This window comes from Antechinus flavipes, chromosome 2 (assembly GCF_016432865.1).
Source record: "Antechinus flavipes isolate AdamAnt ecotype Samford, QLD, Australia chromosome 2, AdamAnt_v2, whole genome shotgun sequence".
In the NCBI taxonomy this organism is placed as follows: domain Eukaryota; kingdom Metazoa; phylum Chordata; class Mammalia; order Dasyuromorphia; family Dasyuridae; genus Antechinus; species Antechinus flavipes.
In genome coordinates this window covers 467,382,824-467,390,237 of record NC_067399.1, presented here as the reverse complement: position 1 = coordinate 467,390,237, position 7,414 = coordinate 467,382,824, and the positions used below count along the sequence as shown (strand labels likewise).

The 7,414-nt window shown below is 39.0% G+C and overlaps 1 non-coding gene across 1 annotated transcript; it reads right to left on the bottom strand.

Annotated features, from left to right (window-relative positions):
* Nucleotides 1-345: 345 nt before the first annotated feature.
* LOC127552631 (U6 spliceosomal RNA) lies at nucleotides 346-447 on the bottom strand. The gene has a single exon (XR_007951489.1). It is a non-coding gene; the product is annotated as a U6 spliceosomal RNA (small nuclear RNA).
* Nucleotides 448-7,414: the final 6,967 nt, after the last annotated feature.

The following is a 7,414-nucleotide window of genomic DNA, read 5'->3' as shown; positions in this document are numbered from 1 at the left end:
ATGAAACTCACACCTTCTGACTCTTAACTTTTAACTCTCTTAGTTGAGGATTTTTTCCATAGCTTCAGGTCTATGTCCCTTTCCCCAGCAGATTTCGGGAGCCTGACTTACTTTGCAGCACATGTGCTTTAGTTCAGCAAGATTAATAATTCAGCTCTAACCTTAATGATTTCTTTTGTATCTGTGCATTGGCTCTTGATAGTCTTTTTTAAAATTAATTTTTAATATTTTATTATTCTTAATTTGACAAACACCAACAAGCATGAACATTTCCATATACAAAGAACAGAAAAAGGAAGCTGGTACATGAATCCATGAAATCTGTTATACAGAGCATGTTTTTCTATATATATATAAAACACCACAAATGTTTCACATCATCTTCACACAGGGTCATGCTCATCTTCATATCATTTCAGTTTTAGTATAATGCTGCCAAAGTCAGCACATACAACTTGTCTTTTGAAGTATATAACAAATAGCATATTAGTTGCAAAGCTGTCACACTCATCTGTGTATCCCTTCTAACCTCCTTCTGTTCCCTTCTGTACATTTAGAAAAACACTTTATTGATGCAATTATAATAATCATTGTTAACATTTATAAAATGCTTACTATGTGCCAGGCACTGTGATAAGCTCTTTATAATTATTATCTTGTTTGATTCTCAATGCAACCTTGCAAAGTAGGGGCTATTATTATCCCCATTTTATAGATGAGGAAACTGAGGCAAATAATGATTAAGTGACTCACTTAGGGTCACATAATGATAAGTATCTGAGGCCAAATTTGAATTCAGGTCTTCTTAACTCTAGTCCTAATACTCATAGAATAGAGCATTCTATGTTCTATCTGCTACACCAGGAAATTCTTTTATTTTTGCATTTCAATCACTAGCCTCTCTCCCCTTCAAATTCCCTCCAATTCAAGAATTTTAAAAAATCAACAACAACAACAAAACAAAGAACACAAAACTTCATTTGTTACAAACAAAAAAATGGAAGCAAAGCTGGGTCTGAACACAAATCTCATTCTATACTCCTGTCAAGCAGCGGGAAACATGTTTCAACAGTCCTCTGGAGTTGTGATTGGTCACCACATTAATCACAGTTCTTAAGGTTTTCAAAGTTGTTGTCACTGCATAAATTGTTCTTTTTCCTGGTTCTGTTTCCTTCATTTAGAATCAGTTCATATGAGTTCTTCCAAGGCTGATTCTGTCCCTTTTGTACATTCATATACAATAATTTGTTCACTCATTCCCCATATGATGGGCATCCTCTTGTTCTAGTTCTTTGCTACAATGAAAAATGCTATTATATTTTTGTACATATGTATTCCTTTCTTTTCCCCGCCTCTTGTTGTGATATAAACCTAGCAAGATATCTGTGAATTAAAGGGTATACACTTTTAACTTTGGGGATACAGTTTTAAATTGTTTTTCAGAAAAGCTGGAGCAATTAACCACTCTAACAATGCATTAGTGTGCTTGCCTTTCCAGCATCCCCTTTTGTAATGCGCTGAGGCTTGAGTTGATGCACTGAGGTCCTAAGCACGTGAGGCTAAATAGTAATTGGACCGTACTCTATTAATATATATGCTTGGAGAAAAAATGGCCCCCACCCACTCTTTGTGCAAGTCCTGATGTGTTGTATAGGAATGATTTTGCTGGGTGGAGGCAAGGGAGGGGAAAGGGAAACAGAAGGAGAGACTTCTGGCTGGCGTCTTGTCACAGCTGCTCGCATTGCCATTGGGACGGCCCTTCATCTCCAATCCCCCTCTGCTAGCTGGCTTTCTGTCGCAGCTGCCCATATTGCTATCACAATCTTTCTTGCCCATATTGCTATCGCAATCTTTTTTCACCTCTTCACTTCAATAAAGATTGAAGATTTTTCCCTTAACCTGAATTCCTGACTCCGGCTGGTTTTAAATATGCGGTCATCACACCCTTTAACAACTGTATTTTTTTGTTTTTGTCACCTTTACCAATGTGATAGGTATGAGGTGGAGCTTTATAGTTATATTAATTTGCCTTTCTCTTATTATTAGTGATTTGAACATTTTCATATAGTTGTTACTAGCCATATCCTTCAGATATGGAACAGGAACTTTAATCATTCTATTGTCAGAACTGTAATCCACCCATCCTGTTTCCATTGTCACAAAGAGAGAGGCTAATTCCAGAGACTCTTGATTAGTATATCTAAGACAAATTCAATTCTCTCATTATACATCTGGTTACTCATTAAGTATCTACTTCTGTAGACACAGGGACCAAGTGAGTTTGTTCTTGACTAGGCTCCTCCCTAGCTTCTCTCCAACTCCTCTCTAATTCTTCCCTTACTCCCTAGACTCTGTATTTGCTTCTCTCCTCTTCTCTCCCACTTTAAACTTCATGAAGAGCATGTTGCTTAATCATATGTGGTTCACCTTGCTTAATCATATTTAATTTAGCCCATGAACTATTAATAGCATCTTTTGTGGCTGTGATAAATGTCTTTCATGTGAGTTTGTCACATATTGAACCGTTCTTCCAAAATTACTTCTTCACTTTGAGGATCTATCTCCTAGGAAGTGACTCTTGTGCTTATATTTTTGAATCAATTTTCTTGGATATTGATCTTTATAAGAGTAAGATTCCAGTTAATTGTTTTTCTTCTAATTCTAACTCCATTGATCTTATTTGTGCAAAAATATTTCAAATATTTGTGTAATCAAAATTAGTTATTTTGTTGCCTGTGATCCTCCTAATCTAAAACTATTCAACTCAAGGTATCTCCTTCTCTGCTCCTCTAATTTGTTTTTCATATTACCTTTTACATCTAGGTCATACATTTATCAAAATTTATCTTGTTATATGGTGTAAGGTGCCTCTTTCCCCCACCTCTTTCTTTTTATGTTTTTCTTGATAATTGTATCTGCATTTCAAAGTTGCTACTTCACTCTGGTCTCTTCATTCCAATAGGAGTTTTAAAAAATTCCAATAGAAGTCTATTCCTCCCAGTAGGATTATATTCAGTCTTGTAGAGTAAATTATTCTTAGTTATAAGTCTTTATACAGTATTCCAAGATCTCCAGTTTTTTAAGAAAAGCTATCAGGTCTTTTGTGATTCTGACTATGATTCTCTTGGTACTTCTCTTGTTTTTTTTTTTTTTTCTTGATGCTTGTAATATTTTTGCTTTAATGTGGGGACTCTAGATTTTTGTCTGGAACATTCTTGGGACTTTTCCTTTTGGTGTTTATTTTGGAGGTAATCAATGGGTTCTTTCTATCTTTACTTTTACTTTTACTGATTTTAATAGATCTGGATAGTTTAATTTATGATTTATTGAAATAAAGTGTCCAGGTTTGTTGTTAGGTTTTTTTTTAATCTGGGTGTTTAGGGTTTTTAAAAATTCTTAAATCAGATCCCTTGACTTGTTTTCCAGAACAATTGTTTTCAATATCGATATTTATTCCCACTTTTTTAATCTTTTAGTTTCTTATTTCATGAAGTCATTGATTTCTTTTTGATCTGTTCTACTTTTCAGGATTTAAAACTTATTTATTAAGTCTCTTTCCAGTTTTTTTCAAGAGATGTTTGTTTCATTACCTTGTTCCATTTTGCAAAATCTCTCTTCTGAAATCCTTTGTTATCTGATACCATTAAATGTTTTTTACTTCCCTGTCCTTCTTTGTCTAAAGGTATCTATGACTCATGGGAACACAAATAGAATAGAATAGAATGGGATGGAATATAACCACTCTCTCTATTTGTAGTTTTGCAACATACATGTAGCTATCTTGTAAGTACTACTCAAATTCTAACATATTCTATTTAATACTTATGTGTCCTAGGGAAAGTAATTTCTCCTCTCTAAGATTAATTTTCCTTTTTTTGTAAAATGAAGGCATTAGTCTAGACAATCTATAAGTTCCTTTCCAGTGCTAATATTAATGCAATGCTGCAAAGTCTCTTTCAGCTCTACCATTGCATGTTCTCAAGTTCTATGTTCTAAAGTAGTCCCTTCCAATTCTTACATTCTATTTTCTAAGATCCCTTCTAACTAAGGATTTATGTTGTAATTTTCCTTCTAGGTCTTCATTTCTATGAGTCTCTAAGTATAGACTCTTTTTTTTTTTAACTTAAGCTCCCTGGGCTTCAGTTTTCTCATCTGTAAAAAGAGGGGGCTGTCCTGGATGGCTAAGGGCCTATAAACTCAGTGATTCTTGGAGTCTGTCATTTGACTCCCTCCCTCCACTCTCTGTCTCTGGGAAAACTGGCTTAGTGGCAGCCTCCTCCAAGTCTGAAAGCTTGGCTCCTGGAAGCCAAAGGAGGAGCTCACGACCAGCTCAGAGCCACTTCTCTGGTAGAACAAGTCCTTGCAAGGCTTCCTTCTTGGGTTTTCCCCAGTTGCTTCCTTGCACAGCCCCTTCCTGCCTGAAGCTTTTTGATCCAGCATCTCTCTATCTCATTGAGAATGAGAGGATTCCTTGCTGAGAGCCCCTTCCATCACAGTGCCATGGGGTCCCAGAGGAACACATGGGGAACCCCATCTGCCTTCACTGGTTTGCCACCCCCACCTTGCCTGCCCTTGAGCCTGAGCATGCTCCGGCTGGCATTGACCGTCGGAAGAGAAACCAGCCACATTTTGGCCTTCCTTTACTGAGACGCTCAGGAAGTGAGCTCAAACCTCACTTTATCCTAGCTTCTAGAAACAATCCTGGAAGGGATCTTGGAAGTGACTTCAGCCAAGTGACTCATTTTGCAGAGAAAGAAGCTGAGACCCAGAAAACTGGAATGATTTGCCTAAGGTTAAAAAGAGACAGAATTGGGATTTGAACCTGGTTTTCTTTCTAGGTCCAAGGCAATCCTCCTGAGAATCCTCCTGATGCCCAGCTCTGCTCACCCGAGCCCCCCAGGAGCTCTACCCAGGAGCCTCCCGTGGCTTCTTATTGTCAGCAGTGAAGCCTTGACCCTCTGAGCCCGACATCTGAGATCCTGCCCTTTCCTGCCACCATATCCAACTCAGAGAGCCCGTGATTCCACCTTCACCACTCCTTAGGGGAGGGCAGGGTGGGCCCAGGAATGTCTGATGGCTTTCTCACATCTCATATTGGAGGCAGAAATACGCCCATTAACAAGGCGAGGAGTTTCCAGGGGGGTGATTCCAGACATGGAAGGATCCAGGGAAGGAGCAAGGCTGGGACCCTGGGCAGGAAAGGGAGCATTTAGAGAGTAGATAGTAAGAAAGTTTGGATAACTCAGTCCATTATGAGACCATATTGGTGATTTGTCCAAGGTTACATAACTAGCAAATGTCAGTTTGTTTAGTCATTTTTCAATCGTGTCCAATTCTTCATGACCCCCTTTGGGATTGTCTTGGCATTGATATGGAGTGGTTGGCCATTTCCTTCTCCAACTTACTTTACAGATGGGGAAACTGAGGCAAACAAGGTAACATGTGTTGCCCAGGCTCACACAGCTAGTAAGTGTCTGAGCTCATGAAGATGTCTTCCTGACTCTAAGCCTGACATCTCTCCCCTGTACCACCTGGCTGACTTTGAGAATACCTTCCTTGCTCTCAATGAGTTCCAGTTATTAGACCCTGGTCCAAATCCCAGTTTTGGCTTGGTGAGTTTGGGCCAGTCATTTAAACATTCTGACCTTGGATTGCTCGTTTATTAAATGAGGACTTGGAAGGAGATTACTCTTGTAAGGCCTCTTCCAACTCTACACCTAGCTTTCTTTGCATTATCTCCTAGGGCAATGAGAGAACTGGCAGATGTAATTTCTGGTCCAGTCTTCTGATCTTTGGAAAATCATGGAACTCAGAATAAATGCTCTAGGACTAGAAAAGGACAAATGATCCACTCTTCGAAAAAGGGAAAAGGTGGGTCCTGCAACTTGTAGGGCAGAGAGATTGATTGTGATTCTTAGCAAAATTAAAGAACATCCTATCAAATGATTAATGGGCATATAGAAAAGTCACCAGTAAGGATAAAAAAATGACCTACTGACAGGATAATAGACTGGTTACTGGAGACATCAAGGAGAGATGCTAGAGTTAGGGTAAAGGAAGTCAAGGATCAAATCCCTGCTCTGAGATTTTCTAGCTATATGACACCTAAATAAGTCACTTAACTGCCATGGACCTTAGTCAAGGCCCCCAATGATTTATCTCAACTTCTAATGCCCTCTCCTTCAAAATCTCCTTGCATTCAATTGTTACATATTTATTGGATGGTGTGCTTTATCATATATCAGATATCATGAAATCGAGTGGGAGAAATAGCAAGCACGCTCATGATAGAGTCAGGGTGTAAAATGATCTAGGCAGGTTAAAGGAGCAAATCTAACAAAGTGAAGTTATTATTCCACTAATTCTAACATCTGTAATTTCATTGGGGGTGGAGACTTCCACCTACACAGGGGAAGGGGATGAGAAGATAACTGCATTCATGTTTAAGGTAGCTAAGGTGTATGTTGTACAGAGTATGGGACCTGGAGTTCATATTCAGTCTGAAACACTTACTAGCTGTGTGACCCTGACAAATCAACGAACCATTTAGCTTCAGTGTCCTCATCTGTAAAATGGAGTAATAATAGCACCTACTTTCCAGGTTGTTGTGAGGATAAACTGAGAGAATATTTGTAAAGCACTTGGCAAACATTAAAATTCTGTATAAATATTAGCTATAAAATGAGCTATGAACAGCAGTCATTTAGACAAAGGATTAAAATTGTTTTGTGATGGCTTGAGGCTAGAATTAGGAACAAGTACAAGTTGCAGGGAGTCAGGGTTAAGCCTAATGTAAGAAGAAATATCCTAACAAAGTCTTCTAAAAGTGGAATAAGCTTCCCTGTGAGGCAAGAAGTTCTCCTTCACTGGGGGTATTCAAGCAGAGGCTGAGGGATGTTGCAGGGGGATTCTCGTAGTTACAGGTTGGACAAATGACTCAGAGTTCTAGTCCAATTGGGAGATAATGTGTTTCTGCAGATTGCCAAGGGCAGATACTGCGACTACAGAATTCCCATCAGCGTCACTCAGTCCTGTGTGCGCAGAGATCAAGGGCTATTCTCCTGCTCTGGGATCTTCTGAGCTATTCCTTTCCTTCCCTGTCCTTCAGAGACATCTCCCTTGAACTCTACATCACTTTGGGGATTAGAGCAGAACATCTGGGGGTCTGTGTGCCTGCAGCCTGTTTTTCCTTGATAATCAGAACACTCAAGCTGGGGCAAGATCTTTGCCATTAGCTAATGTTTGGATTGTGTTCAAATAGTTCTCCAACTGCATATAGGACTCATCCTGAAATCTTGGGATAATCCCTCTCACCTCCTACAGTCAATCAGCTAACATGTCCTGGTAATTCCATCTCTGCTCCATCTTGTTTTATTTATTCTTTTGTAGCCTCTACCACTGTGCCTGGAACAAA